Source organism: Salmo salar, chromosome 20 (genome assembly GCF_965601325.2).
Source record: "Salmo salar chromosome 20, fSalSal1, whole genome shotgun sequence".
Classification (NCBI taxonomy): Eukaryota; Metazoa; Chordata; class Actinopteri; order Salmoniformes; family Salmonidae; genus Salmo; species Salmo salar.
The window spans coordinates 48,564,575-48,580,674 of NC_138310.1; the positions used below are offsets into that span (position 1 = coordinate 48,564,575).

The 16,100-nt window shown below is 44.5% G+C and overlaps 1 protein-coding gene across 3 annotated transcripts in view; it reads left to right on the top strand.

The window, feature by feature from the left end:
- The window catches only part of npas1 (neuronal PAS domain protein 1), a 58,993-nt gene that overhangs the window by 13,721 nt on the left and 29,172 nt on the right, over positions 1-16,100 (top strand). For 2 of the 3 annotated variants that reach the window (XM_045703543.2, XM_045703547.2), the window contains exon 4: positions 145-251. The gene's annotated coding sequence lies outside the window, so the exon portion shown is untranslated. Of the gene's footprint in view, positions 1-144; positions 252-7,322; positions 8,554-16,100 lie in introns of those variants that run through there. The other variant, XM_045703544.2, reaches the window with a different exon arrangement.

Sequence of the window (16,100 nt, forward strand, 5' to 3'; positions counted from 1 at the left end):
GTATGTGTACAGCATGGTACGTGGGTGCACTCATGCATGTGAATGTGTTAGCCACGGTTTGCCAGGACGCTCCCTTGCCGTGTGTGTTATCGTATTTCTTTAAGCTGAAGCATTTGTCGGTGTCTCTATCTCTTCCCCCTACAGGTTGAAGTCACACCCAAGTTAATTCTTCAATTAGCATGAGCCAGATATTCGAGGAAGATCGGAGGGCCCGCCAATCGATGTCCAATTAGCGAGGCCTCGTGGACCAGGTGAGACCAGGGGAGAGGGGGACCTCACCGGGCAAGTAAGGGGTGGGGGTGCTGGGGGGGGGGGGTCTTCTTGAGGCTGTATGTGGATGGATGTTAGATTCTCCATCAAGCTGTGCTGAGACCAGTGTAATTAATCAATTTAAGATGGCTGATTGCAGATGACTTTGGGAATACAGGAGTAGAGCCCTAGAGAGAGAGAGAGAGAGAGAAAGAGAAAGAAAAAAGAAGCAAAGAGAGATAGAGAGACAAAGGGAAAGAGTGAAAGACAGAGAAAGAGCACGGCTGTGTATTGGCATAATCATCTGTGGAATTTGTATATTAGGTACCATTAAAGTAAAGGGTTAGCGTATCTGCTCGAATATGTAGTGTAAAAATTTAGAAGTGACAGGAGGAAGCGCAGCCCCTCAGCAGATGTCTTTTTGTTCTTGTGAATTAATAGGTCGATGGATGGATGAGCCACGAGTGTCTCATTATTCCAACGCTAATATGCTCCGAAGGCACTATCTAGAGCTTTGTTAATAGACTATTTGTTTGTTTTAATGCATTTGTGCCTGCTTTTTGACTACTCCTACAGTATGTACTTGTTTTCCTTTAGTTCAGCTACCGTTGCACATTCATCTTTATGATTTGCACATTCAGTTGTATGATTTGTACCGTTTAGAAGCCGAGGCACATATTTAAAATGTTTTTGTTGAAGCTGGGCTGAAGTGCGTTTAGGGAAGCTTTCATTCTATCTCAACAATCTAATTTAAATACAAATGTCATATTTTGGGGATTGGGAAAAGTGCTTTATGAATGGAATACATTGATTCCTTATTGCAGTATTATGAGTCCTCGACCTCGGTACAGTGACCTACAAAACGTCATGTTTTACAGTTGTTCTCTGTGTGACAGCGTTTAACGTCACCTCTAATGTAGAGCGTTATTGTACGGGAGAAGAGCACGATTCTGTATGTGTGTGCGTGTCTGTGTGTCTGTCACCTAAGCTTGCTCTAGCAGTATGTGTCAGTAAATGTGAATATCTATTGATTAGTTCTGGCACTGTCTGATAGACAGATCTGTGTTAATACCACTCAAGACAGCCACAATGTCACACGTACACACACACACACACACACACACACACACACACACACACACACACACACACACACACACACACACACACACACACACACACACACACACACACACACACACACAGCCAGCGATCGTGGCTTGAGGCATCCTATTCGCCCACAGCTCTCCCAACTGAACAACATTAGCTGATTAGAAAAAGACAGAAAGAGGCAGGAAGAGAGAGAGAGGGAGACAGAGAGACGAGGCAAAGAGTTCTTGATAGAAATAGGTAAATAGAGAGTGAGAGGGGGAAGAGAGAGAAAGGGAGAGGCAGAAAAAGAGAGCGAGAAAGTGAGGACGCAAGAGAGTGTCCGCCTCTCTCCGCTGCCGCCAGAGGCGAACAGACAGCCACTCCGCTGCAGGAATGCTAATTCAACAAGCTGTTTCTTTTTCTCTCATTTTACTTCTCTTCTCCTTTCTCAGAGACGAGACTGTTTTATGGGCTTTGATGAGGATGATGGTGCTGCCACTAACATACATGATGAAACAAGGTGTGTGGTGTGTGTGTGTGTGTGTGTGTGTGTGTGTGTGTGTGTGTGTGTGTGTGTGTGTGTGTGTGTGTGTGTGTGTGTGTGTGTGTGTGTACGTGCATGCGTGTTTGTGTTTGTAGTCTGGGACAGACACTCTTTCACCTCTACACCCTCCTTGTTTCCACCTCTCTCCCTCCATCCTAAAGGTTTCCCTATCTCCTTGCTCCACTTCCACAGCCCAATCTGCCCTCACCCCCACCCCTCGGCTCATTCGCAGGCATCAGGTTTGTCTGCGGCTCAGTGGCCATGGCGACAGTGTTGTCGGTGGGAGATCGTGGGGTCAGGGGCCAATCGCAGGTCACGTAGTTGACTATCTGTCTGTGTCACAGGGTGGTCACCTTTGACCCGTGCCTTGCAGCCCCGTCTGAAAGATGAGACAGAGAGCAGTTGTTTCGTGAGACATCCAAGAGGATAAATGTCTGTTTGTTTAAACACCCAAGCCAGTCATTCTATCATTTGAAGCATTCACATCACAGCGCAATGCCCCTGCCCAGTAAAAACGAGTATTATTTCTCCCTTGAACTAATGCACAGAGCCCTGCTGTTCTAACTGTCATCTGTTAAATTTCAGGACGTAACCTTGAGTCTAGCGTCTCCCCCCATCTCCCCCTGGCTTTCAGCAAGCCCATGGCATCTTCAGAGGTTGGAGACTCTTGAAGTGTGATCCATTTAGATAGTGGTTACTTTCTTCCTGTGCACACAACCACTCGCACACACACACACACACACACACACACACACACACACACACACACACACACACACACACACACACACACACACACACACACACACACACACGTGTGCCCGGACAAACACACACACACACAATCACGTACACGCAGTCATGCAGTTTTTTTGGTTGAAAGTCATCCCAGATAAGCTTGACAGACAGGTAGTAAATGTTTGGAAAGTGTATGTCGTGAGTCTGCTAAATGACTCAAATGTAAATGTAAATGTTATGGTTATATGCTTCTTTAGGTACATTTATACTATTTACAGTTTTAAAATAGACAAGCAATAACACCATTATAGTGTTTTATTTTCAGGGTTTCAACTTCGATCAGTTTCAATGCCTGCTCATTGCCTTCGACTTCATTCAAATACATTCTGTTGTCCAAATCATCCCCATATGGTCCATATCATCCCCCGTACGCTGTATGTGAAGGTTTACATTGAACATTCCAGCCTTGTATATCATCTCACTTACATTCGCCTCACTCCAGCCCCACATCTCCCCATGCTCCATCCCTCTATTTTCTTATGTTTTCCTCCTCTCCTCTCTCTCTCTCTATTTCTCTCTCTCTCTCTCTCTCTCTCTCTATTTCTCTATTCCTCTCTCTCTATTTCTCTTTTTCTCTTTTTCTCTATTCCTCTCTCTTTTTCTCTCTCTCTCTCTCTCTCTCTCTCTCTCTCTCTCTCTCTCTCTATTTCTCTATTCCTCTCTCTCTATTTCTCTTTTTCTCTATTCCTCTCTTTCGCTCTCTTTTTCTCTCTCTCTCTCTCTCTCTCTCTCTCTTTTTCTCTCTCTTTCTATCTCTCTGTCTTTCTATCGGTCTCTCTTTTCTCTGGCTCCTCTGGCTGGTCCCCCTGTGGCACACCGTGTCGTGTCCCTAATTTATTTATAATTAGTGCTCTTTGTCGGGATGCGCGGGGAATGTTAAAGTACAAGCCACTCCGCTCTGGGTACAAATGGGCTAGTGTTCCTGCCTCTCCTCAACCCACCAACATAGCGACCCACCGGCCAGTAGGGAGAGCTCTGCTGCTAGCCGCAACCACAGCCCCAGACAAAGGCCAGCACCTTCGGACGCAGCGGCACACACACGCGTACACGCACGGACGGACGCGGGCATATGCACACACGCTCACACAGATCTACCGGTAAATGGTTGAGACTGAACGGAAAGCGACGTACAGACTGCTTTTCTGCGTTAGTAATAGGTGTTTGTTATTGCGTTGCAATTTTGAACATTATTTAGGGCGTATTTGAAAAGGGTCCTGAGTGAAATGTGAACGTGTTAGTGCAGAGTGTTCGTTTCTAGGTTTGCTTTGGTTGTTGGTGTAGAAAGACTGGGTATGAATTATCACTGTTAGCATTTCTTATCACGTCTATTAACGTCAACTCTGTCATACTTCATTAACCTCACCAAGAATGGCAGTAGTGACAGGACACACACACACACACACACACACACATACACACTTGTGATCAGCCAGCAGGAAGAGCTTTTGTCCTTGGGCTGGGAGGGCACCTGGCTCCTCTCCCGTCCTTGTGATCCCTCCGTTCCTTCCCTCTCGTGCGTTCTATCCCTCCTCTATCCCTCTCTTCCTCTTCCCCCTCTCTTCTCCTCGGATCCCTTCATCCCCCCCATCTCTCTGTCCTCCGCCCAAGGCAATGCCGTCCTGCAGGCTTTGATCAGAGGGCCAGGGAGGAGAGAGGAACTGGGTCAAAAAGTTGTGCTGGAGACTGCAGGAGAACAAGGGTGGAATATCGAGTAGGTGAGACCGAGAGAAAGGGAGAGATGGAGAGATAGAAGGGAGGGAGGTAGAGTGAGATGGGGAGCGTAAGATGGGGTAATCTAGAGAGAGTAGGGAGGGAGAGGGTCGGGATGAGGGGGAGATCGGGAGATACATAGAGAGGGAGGGAGGGAGTGAGGGAGAGGGGGAGAGAAGGGAAGAGGATGCCTGAACCGAGGGAGAGTAGAGAAGATAAAAAGAAAACCAAAGGAAGCAACAGGAGGGGATAGAGGAGAAGGACGTGGGAACGGAGAGGTGTCTTAATTGAGTGAAAAGTAAAAAGACAACACGTTTTTCTTGGACGTGACGCTCAGCATGTATGCAGTGGGTCAGAGGATCGGGCTTTCACTACACCACACTGTTATAGGACAGTGTGTGCCTGCGCGTGTGAGTCTGGCCCTGTTTGACTTGGCTCTGTGTTTTTAGCTCATTAGGATGCATGGTTTGTTAATATTCAGATCGATGGATTAATATGCGTCTGGTGTTTCTGCCCTCCTTGTGTCGTCAGCTCACCTGGGGCTGAGGAGGGCTGAGGGGGAGAGGTGGAGGAAGGGGATATGGTGGAGGGCAGATTGGGGAGAGGAGGGGTAGAAAGGGTTAGAAGGGGAGGGTAGGTTGGGGTGCGATCTGGCCAAGGAGGTTTATGGGGCTGGGGCTGTGCGGTCTGTCACTGGGGATGGTGGAGTGGGAGGGGGGAGGAATTTAAAGGGGAGGAGGGAACCAGAAGTGTTTGGTTCTGGAGTAATTGGACCAAGGGGAGGTTAACCATACGCTAATGCACACACATGCACAATCATACACAGGCATGCACACATACACTAGTGCATACGGTATACACATGCAGACACACACACACACACACACACACACACACACACACACACACATGCAAACACACACACACCCAAATATCCAGGCGCTTACGAGCCACTCAGGCTATTACAAACGAGGACAGCAAATGAAAGCGGTAATTACTTTTAAGAAGTGAAGGATTGTGTGGCGGAGAGCAATGGGTCACTGTTGAATGGAGAACAGGAGATCAACGAGACAGTGGGCGAGACAGATACACATCTCAATGAAATGTAGAGCAGTTCGCTCAACAAAGGGGGAAAAAACGGTTTAATGGGTACATGTCCTCTAAGAATATCTTCTGAAAGATTTGGAATCATTTCCATGAAGCAGATCCTGTCTTCCATGTTCCCTCATGCATATTGCATACAGGCCAGGGATAATATAGAAAGCGTATTGTTATTTTGCTATATGCCACCTGGTGCAATGTATTTTATAGGGCTCTTACAGTCATTAACACCGTCGTTGTATTTTACGGTTTTGTTTTATAGTCACAGCGGATAACAACACATCTGTTTTTTGTTTTTTTTTGGCACTGGGAACCTAAGTAAACAGATTTGAGGAATGTAACACTTCACATTAAGGTTCTTCACTTCTTGTTATTAAAAAAGAATGACACATTTGTATTATTAGTCAAATATAATATTTCTCAAGACTTTGTTGGATATTTTTTTTATCTATTTCCCCAGAATACGTTTTGAGCGTGCTGGGCGGAGCCAGGTGAGGTCAGAGGGTATAGGGGCGGGTCTCTCTTAGCATCCAATAGGGTCACACGCATCAATATCAGTGATCATATGGGCAGAGACGAAAGAGGAAGCGAGACGTCCCACTCCCCAAAAAATGCTAAAGTTCATACACAGTCAATTAACTAATAAGCAGACCAGACCCAGCTGCTAATGCATTGGTGCCTATGGGAGAGCCATAAGTACGTTAAGTGTACTGGAACTGAAAAGTTTTTCCAATGTAAACAGAGTGGGACATCTTCATTTATTCACCATCTTTGATATGGGTCATTGAAGTCTGAATGACACTAACTCCTGGGGGTGCCCTAAGGCAATGTTGATACTTGTGCTCATGACTGTTCCCAAGGTGATATTTTTAAGACACAAGGGGGTTCCTTGTTTTGATATGGGAGTGCCTGGCAACTCTGTACAGACCTGTATTCCGAACCCTGTGCATGATGATTATATATGGAGACAGACACAAGTCCCCATGAGTCACTCCTTCAAGGGCGTTGCAGGAAGGCTTGGAGGGCAAAATCACCCACTCTGTCTCTCCGTCTCACAGCGGATCTCTTCTAAAACAGACAGAAGAGAGGAGTAGACGCACACAAACACAACCCCCAAAAGGCCCTTCTCTCGCTTTGGGCTTCTTCTTTTGAGTGGGGGAACTTTTTACTCCCGTGCTCAGTGTTGTTTTTGTTCTAGTGGCTGGGCTGTCGGCTGTTTAAACTGCTGAGGGGTGGGGGTCCACTGGGGGTGTTTGAGGACTTTACTGGCCCCTCTCTCTCACTCTTTCATTCACGGTCGTGGCTGCCTTCACATCAATGAGCCAGGGAGACCAAAACACTGAATGCGTCTTCATTTGCCTGAACTTTTCACACGCCTCTCTTTTTGTTGCTACGAGTCAGCTCGTTTCCGTCGCCCGCTACCAAAGTAGCACTTTTCTTCTCCCTTCTGTCCCTTTCCGTCGCACAATGTTAAGCTCATTTTTAGCTTGACATAATCTAAAATGGTACTTATCTGATTTTATGTCCACCTCAATGCATTAACTTCAGCTATTTCCCCTTTATGTAGCTGCTTTTCTTTTTTTGGTGAGTGCAGTGAGAGAGGGGGGAGAGCGAGAGATGGAGGGAGAGAGGGAGAGAGAGCGGGGAAGAGAGAGAGAGAGGGGGAGATTTGAGACCCAGACCACGGAGTAGACAGCCTATCAGTATTCAGTGGAGAAAGTGAGTGATGGAGGGAGAGAGATGGAGAGAAAAAAGGAGGGGGATGTATCAATATTCTGAGTAGTGTTTGAGGGCAAGGGGAACGAACAGAGGGAAGGGGGGGAAGGGGGGACCGAGGGTGGAGGAAGGGAGGGAGGTTGGCGGGAGAGTACTTGAGTGAGTCTCTGAATGTGATTATTTGCTCATGTATGCACATGCTTGTGTGTGTGTGCGCATATGTGTGTGTTTGTGCGTGCATGTGTGTGTGTGTGTAAATGATTGTTCACGTGCACCCTCTGTGTGATTGTTTTGCAGATGCTCACTTGGGTGCGTAATGTGGACGTGTTTGTTGGATAGACTTTGTATAACACCAGGGAAACAGTTTACAATGTGTTTGTATGTGATGGAATCTCCCATTTGCTTCAGTTACACATGCCCTACCTTCCTTTCTTCCTTCCTTACTTCCTTCTCTCCCTCCCTCCCTCTTTCTCTCTCTCCCCCTCTCTCTCCCTCTCTTTTGCTTGTCTTTTACTCTCCCTGCTAATCAGCATTTGAAAGGCAGCTTTGACAGAGAAAGAAAGTGAGGGGCTGTGGGAGGAGGGGGTAAACGAAAGCAAGAGACAGTGAGTGAGAGCGATAGAGAGAGAGAGAGAGAGAGAGAGAGAGAGGAAAAGCGAGGGAGACCGAGGCAAGAGCTGTACAACCATGCCTTTTATATTTACTAGCGACTGAGGGGAAGAGAAAGCGAGAGAGGGTGAAGAGAGAGACAACCGGTGTGCGCAGCTTTCCCAAGAGGAAATTAAAAGAAAGAAGCTCAGCAAAGAGAGTGAGTGAGTGAGTGAGAGAGAGAGAGAGAGAGAGAGAGAGAGAGAGAGAGAGAGAGAGAGAGAGACGGAGAGAGAGAGAGGGAGAGGAGGAGTGAGAGCAAGAGGGAGCATGCCGGCAAGAGAGCGAGGGAGAGAGAATCTCACGCTGGCTGTCTCCTAATCCTAGTCCATCTCTAAGAAGTGGCAGAGGGAGCAGAGTGTTAGTGAAGTGATCCTGAGCCAGCATAGCCTCTCTTCTCCACCAGCTAGCACCACTTGCGTACTCACACACACACACACACACACACACACACACTTGCAACAGATTCCGCGGTGGGTCCGCCTGCCTGCGTGTCCAGGTCTTTTGTGAGTGTGAGGGGATTGCCTCCAGTCGGTCCAGCCTCTCAGCCCAGCCAGCCCACCCCCAGTGCGTTTGGGAGCAGGGGACCCCAGCCGGGCCGTTTTGGGGGGCACAGGAGTCTGAAGGATAGAGGACGAAGAGGAAAAAGTACGTCCACTCAGAGTAGGGGAGTCAACGCTGGAAATGCCCATCAGGTGAGGCCATCCTGGAACAAGTTCTGGTCAGTGTACACACACACACACACACACACACACACACACACACACACACACACACACACACACACTTCCACTGTTTGATGAAGTTGATTTGATGTAGAAACTGGATGACATTCCAACAGTTATGTGAGTGTTATGTACTTAGATGGTTATGTCAGTTTGAGAGTGTATTTAAGATGTCACGTTTATTGAATAATGACAAAGTTACTTGTTTCAGAGCGTTTTAGGGGAAGTCTCCCTTTTTGCATGTCGTCTACTCTCCTCATTTCTAAGCAAAGTTTGGGAGATGTCATACGTACTGACACATGATAGTCCTCTGCTCTTAGAAAAGTGTCTGAGCCGTAACAACACGCCATTTACGGGTAAATATTCATCTTTGAACTGGATTAATAGCGTCTGTGGAAATATCAGTGTGTATCGTTAGTTCAGTTTACCTTGGACAGGAAAACAATATAGTTACAAGAAATGTGAAATAGTGTATTTTAGATTTAGAACTGGATGGATATGTGATATTTTTGGTCATGGAGAATGAAAACACATTGGATATAAATATATGTGTAAATATCTGCTTAGTTTCTTTTGTCTGTTCGGGACTGGATGTATTGTCTGTGTATTTACCCTCACTCTCTAAAGTAAACTGGATAAAAGTTGTTTCCATAACAGACATAAGAAAAGTACTTGCTTCCTAAGTTGTTTATTTCTGCCAGCGCGCTGAACGGTCAACATCTATTATTATAATTATTATCATTAAGCCATTATCGTTTTTTTCTATACAAATATGTTTATTTCCTGTCCTCTGTAGCTCGTTCAGAATAGTATTAGTGAGCTGCTGTAAAGGAACGAGAGAAAAGCCCAGTTGGCTGGACGGATGATTGTAGTGCTTTAGGGCACTAACAGCAGGTGGCCATAATTGGGTAAATGACTGTTACAAAATGCCTGTGTAATCTGGTGCCTAGTGATAAAATAGTAAATATCACCAATGTTTTTATATAATGACACCAATCAACAGAACGGGGATCATCAGGTATGTTATGCTTGACTATGTTGTTCATCGAAGGCTCTGTTAGCTGTGTGTTTGTAGAGACGCAGCACAACTATATAAAAGGGAGGACGGAAGAGTGACTTAGGAAAGACGTTAACAAGCAAGTGTGTGTGTGTGCACAAACAAACACAGGGACCAGTGTTTTTACCCAGGTGTGTCCTGGTCCGCCTTCATGGAGTGTGTTGTTTGTTGACGGTAATTGAATGTTTCTGTGCTGTGTGAGTGTGTTGTGAGGTATAACAGCACATGATCCTACCACCACCACCATCTATAGAGCTCCACCTGCTCAGTCACTGCAGCTGTGATGAGAAATCCCTCCACCCAATAATACACAACCACTTCATAGACCACACTAAAAGTGTTGATTTCAGAAGATGTTTTCAGGCTGTGGTGGTTGTGTCTGTATCACCAAAAATATTTGAAAACCGCTCCAGACATGATTGGTCTCACAGACGCTGGCTATTTCTAAGGTCACTCGTTCCTATAGGCTCTGAAAGGAGAAGATGCGCATTGTGTCCGTCAATCAGTAATAGCTAACGTTAGTCCTTGTTGACCGCGGACCGTGTTCAAACCAGAACTTGTCTTTTTTTGATTTGTTTCTATCTCTGTCTGTTTTGGGGATTTGACATTCTGGACCGTGTCCTTTTCTGTACTAGCGAGAATACGCAGTCGAGCTCGCAAAATGACTTTTACATTTTTCCACGATATGGAGAGACGCTCGGGTGAAGGGATCGTCCTGGGCAACCGGGCCGTGATGTATTTTGCTCTGTTGAATGACATGTCAGTGGACTAACCTTATTGCAGTGAACGGGGGTCTGAGAGGCAACAGTCACGTAGAGGGTCGGAGATGTCAGGAACCATTCTAGATCTGACAGGTTGACATTGGGATGGCGTCAGTAGTTGTGGATGTGGAAAGACATGTTTGAAGACCATCAGATAGTCATTGAAATGGCCTTTTCTGAAGACTTTCTTCAGGGCCAAGAATAGATAAACATGTAGACAGACGGGTAGACGTTCTCGTTTGTCTGACTGTTGATTCACCGTCAAAGAGGACAGACAGACACTCACACACAGAGATGTCTGACTGTTGACACACACACACACACACACACACACACACACACACACACACACACAACGAGCGAGAGAAGTGTGCGATTGGCTGCGTCAGTGACAGAGGGTGTCAGCTCAGTGTCAGTGAGATGTGTTTAGTGTCACACTCTGCTGACCTGATCTCCGGTCAGGCTGTCCACTCTGTCCCGCTGTGGCTCCTTACATAACCCATGCTGTCATTCACACACTGTCCTGCAGGGAGCCAGCGGCCCGAAGATTTACACACACACACACGGACGCAGACACACACACATACATACACACACCGGACGGACGCATGCACACACATACACACATAGATACACACATTCACGCACACACACACACGGATGCAAACATGCATACATACAGGTAATTGCCAAAATCATAGAAACACTGGTGTAAATGGGGGATACAAAACTCATTGAAAGCAGGTGCTTCCACACAGGTGTGGTTCCTGAGTTAGTTAAACAATTAACATCCCATCACGCTTAGGATCATGTATAAAAATGCTGGGCAGGTCATTATTTTGGCTACCATGGCTATGTCCCCATAGGATGACAATGCCCCCCATCCACAGGGCATGAGCGGTCGGTTTAATGAGCGTGAAAGCGTTGTAAACCATATAGCATGGCCGTCTCAGTCACCTGATCTCAACCTTATTGAACACTTATAGGAGATTCTGGAACGGCGCTTGAGACTTGCGTTTTCTGCCACCATCAAGAAAACACCAAATTATGGGAATTTCTTGTGGAAGAATGGTGTCGCATCCCTCCAATAGAGCTCCAGACACTTGTAGAATCTATGCCAAGGCGCATTGAAGCTGTTCTGGTTCGTGGTGGTCCAACGCCCTATTAAGACACTTTATGCTGGCGTTTCCTTTATTTTGGCAGTTACCTGTACACTGTACAGGGTTTCAAAAGAGTTATTTGGCTGTCCCCATAGGAGAGCCATTTTGGTTACAGCTAGAACCCTTTTTGGTTAAAGGTAGAACCCTTTTGGGTTCCATGGAGAACCCTCGGTGGAAAGGGTTCTAAATGAAACCCAAAATGGTTCTACCTAGAACCAAAAAGATTCTACCTGGAACCAAAAAGGTTTCTTCAAAGGGTTCTCCTATGGGGACAGCCTTCACCCTTTTAGATTCTAGATAGCACCTTTTTTTCTGACTGTACATAGATGTACGTAGATATAGATGTACTATTGTAAAGTGGTTGTTCCATAAGGTGAATGCACCAATTTGTAAGTCGCTCTGGATAAGAGCGTCTGCTAAATGACGTAAATGTAAATGTACATGTACACACGCGTGTCGTCATACACACAAATATTTTCAAATGTCGACAAAATGAAATGCGCTAGACAAGGTGGGATCTGTAAAATGAATTATCCGTGAAACGGCGGTGGAAACGCCTTTATGTGCTAATATTGATGTAAGTATCATCGAAGTAAACTTGGAGTCACGCAACGATATGTTGTGTGGTTCTCCCAGGCTTCCGCTAGGACTGGGGAAAGCTGCAGTTTATTAAGCTACAGATGAAATAAGTTACGATGAACTTCACAGGGTGGTGAAAGTGCACGGTGATGAGCTTGACGCTCCCTTCCAATAAATATCGAGGGTCTTATTCTGGTGACATGATGATCTGTGCTTGGCTGCCATTTTGTCCATAATAACCTCATTGTGTAGTAAACTATACCTGCACACGTGCCAAGAACAGAGTGGACACATCTGCACTATATAACCATTTTGTTTGTGACAAAACCATCAGTAGAGTTGAAAATGTGATGGAAACACATTTCACTTGTTGTTTTGTTTTTTTCAGTACATGGGAATTTAACCGTACAAGTTATTTTTATGTGTACTTTGTCATCACGCATAGCCTTTTATCCACAACAAGTCAATTTGATGGAAACACATCTCTGGTGGGAATATGAGCATATTGTTTTTTGCAGATTTTTGAATTATTTGCATGAGAATCTGTCACCATTTGGCTGAAAATCAAGCTATATTTACAAACATTTGGTTCCGGTATTTATATACTAATAGAGTGATTCCTCACGAAACCCAGACAAAAAAAGACCACGATTTTGAGGGATTTTCACTAAATGTAATCCATAGAATAGTTCTTTGGAGGAAAGATTGTTGACATATATTTGACATTTGTACCTAAAAGCATAATTGAGAAATAATTGATCAAAGTTGACATATTTATGACATTTTGGCCTTACCCAGGCCTCCTGTAAGACTCCATAATGTTTCATCTGTAGAGGCTACAAAGCAACATTGGAGTAATATGAAGCTTGACTGCTTGCTCTGTTGTATGAGTAGTATTTTGATTTCCAATACTTTTTTTTTTTTACATTCGTTTATGAATATTTAAAGATATAAACATAGCATAAAAAAATAAAAATTGGCAAATGTTTTTATATATTTGTTGAACAAAATATACTCTACGAACATATCAAAGTTCCAGAGTGGGATCTCTGCTACTTTGAGTTCTGATCCAATTTGGGTGCGTTCGTAAATTCACTCTGGCTATCTACTCCGATTTCACAGCACTCTCGTCTGAGTGTGCCAGAGCGCAGAATAACTGATGAATTTACGAACGCGCAACACCTGTTGAATATGACCGGTGTCAGTAAACGAGGGCAGATTTGTATATTTTTTTCTCCCAGGAGCACAGTCGCAGTCACCAACGCTCTAGGCAACGTGAAAACAGCCTAACCAGCTCTGCTATGGCGAGTAAAATGGTCAGAGTGAGGTGTTCTCTCATTTGTGTCTGGAAGTAGCTAGCAACTTTAGCCAGTTAGCTTGGGTGCTTGACTGGCGTTGGGAGGTTGGGAACGCTCGGATCAACCTTACTCCCCGGCCAGAACGTCCAATTTACAAACAGGCAATCTGACAAAGCTCTGAAATTACAAATACCCAGAGCACACTCTGAACGCACTCTGGCACTCCAGAGTGAATTTACGAATATACCTTTTGTAAGCATTACCAACAGAGTGAATGTGAAAATGGATTCAAAATGGCCGCCCTCTGCTGGTGATTTGCAGGATATTCAATGATACAAGTAAAAGGAGTGCTGTGATTGGTTACATTGCCTACTATGCCAATTTCTCTCTCTAAAATGGGCCATAACTTTAAAACTAGCAGAGATCCCATTCTCGAACTTTGATATGCCCATAGAGTATATTATGTTCAACAATATATTGAAATATTCATGTTTATATTTTTCAATATTTGTAAATGACTCTAAAAAAAAATATTTATTGAAATGAAAATACTACTCATATTTGCAGCACCTACAGAATAAACACTATGGAGTCTTAAAGGAGGCCTGGGTAAGGCCAAAATGTCATAAACTATGATCAATTATTTCTCAATTATGCTTTTAAATACACATTTCTAATACACGTCAACAATCCATCCTCCAAAGGACCATTCTATGGATTACACTAAGTAAAAATCCCCCAAATCATGGTATTTTTTTTCTGGGTTTTGTGAGGAATCACTCAATACGAATAGTATTTACCTGTATATTGAAAAAATATATAAAAGCTACATGCAACAATTTCAACTATTTTACTGAGTTACAGATCATATCAGGAAATCAGTCATTTGAAACAAATGAATTAGGGCCTAATCTATGGATTTCCCATGACTGGGCAGGAGCGCAGCCATCGGTGGCCCTGGGAGGGCATAGGCCCACCCACTGGGGAGCCAGGTTCAGCCAATCAGAATGAGCTTTTCTCCACAAAAGGTCTTTAGTACAAACATAAATACTTCTAAGTTTCATCGTCTGTCTAGGTGGCTGGTTTCAGATGATTCCGCAGGTGAAGAAGCCAGTTGTGGAGGTACTGGTCTGCGGTTGTGAGGCCAGTTGGACATACTGCTAAATTCTCTAAAACGAGGCTAATGGTAGAGAAATTAACATTAAATTCTCTGGCACAAATCTGGTGGACATTCCTGTAGTCAGCATGTCAATTGCACACTCCCTCAAAACGAGACATCTGTGGCATTGTTTTGTGTAACAAAACTGCACATTTTAGAGTGGCCTTTTATTGTCCCCAGCACAAGGTGCACCTGTGTAATGATCATGTTGTTTAACCAGCTTCTTGATATGCCACACCTGTCATGGATTATCTTGGCAAAGGATAATGCTCACTAACAGGGGTGTAAACAAATTTGTCCACAAACTTTGAGAGAAATCAGCTTTTTCAGCTCATGAAACATGGGACCAACACTTTACATGTTGTGTTTGCATTTTTGTTCAGTATAAATGTACACTGAGGATATTCAAACACACTCTCTTTAAAATATTGTACTGTACATAAAGGACAAGGATACAGTATATACATACTGAAAAATTACGTAAATATTCTTGCTCACTCTTACATACTGCCCCCACAGAAATACAGACCAGTACATCTGCCAAGAAAGAACAGACAACGTGAATAGACATACATGTGCTAAACCAAGTACAGGGCAGGTGCACTGAAATCCATTCTGCACTGGAAGTCACCTACACAACTTGTGCAACCCTTGTAAGCCACTGATACTGGACTGAACTCTCTGATATTTGTATACATGTATTTCTATTTAAATGTATTTCTATGTTAATGTGTCAGCACTTGTGTGTGTGTGACCCTGTGTGCTAGTGATGCACGGTTCAGCTGTTTGTTCACCCGAACCCACCCGCATGTGCGAATAACCCATCTGCAACCGTCCGACTATTTGTAATAAAGTGAAAATCTGAGGCCCGACCCCAACCCGACCTCCAACCCGCCAATATAGAAAATTCTCTGAACAGTTCCCGTGTAACTTTTTCTCCCCAAGTTCCCAAAAGCATTTGGTGAATGGTGTGTATCTGGCGTACACATACAGTTAGGCCGTAAAGCTTAGGCTTATGCACTAATGCCAGATAAAAATAATGAACGAAAAACTTCAATGTAGTCTATAGACATGAATTGCACAATAATTATACATTTATGGATATTTTATGCCTTTTTTTCTCTTCATTCAACCCGCTCGCCAACCACCCGCCCTTCACCCACACAATATTTCATGACCCTAAACCCGCCCTGCGGGGTTATGAGTCAACCCGCGCATTACACTGTGTGCTGGGCTATGGCATGTGGTTATTTAAAGGTCAGTGGTGATGTTCTCCCTGCCCGAGGGAAGTGGATTTAGTGTCTTTCTTCTAAACTGTTCCCAGATAAAAAAAAAAAATGATCAGGTTCAGCAACATTATGCATCTCTCTCTCTCTATCTTTAAGTCCTTTCTCTTTTCCTTTCGGACGGTTTAGGAGATCTTTGGTGAATTTGTCACAGTTCTGACTCAGAAGTTTTGCTTCAACTTTATATCGTTAGATTTCTAAAGCCTTTACCAATACT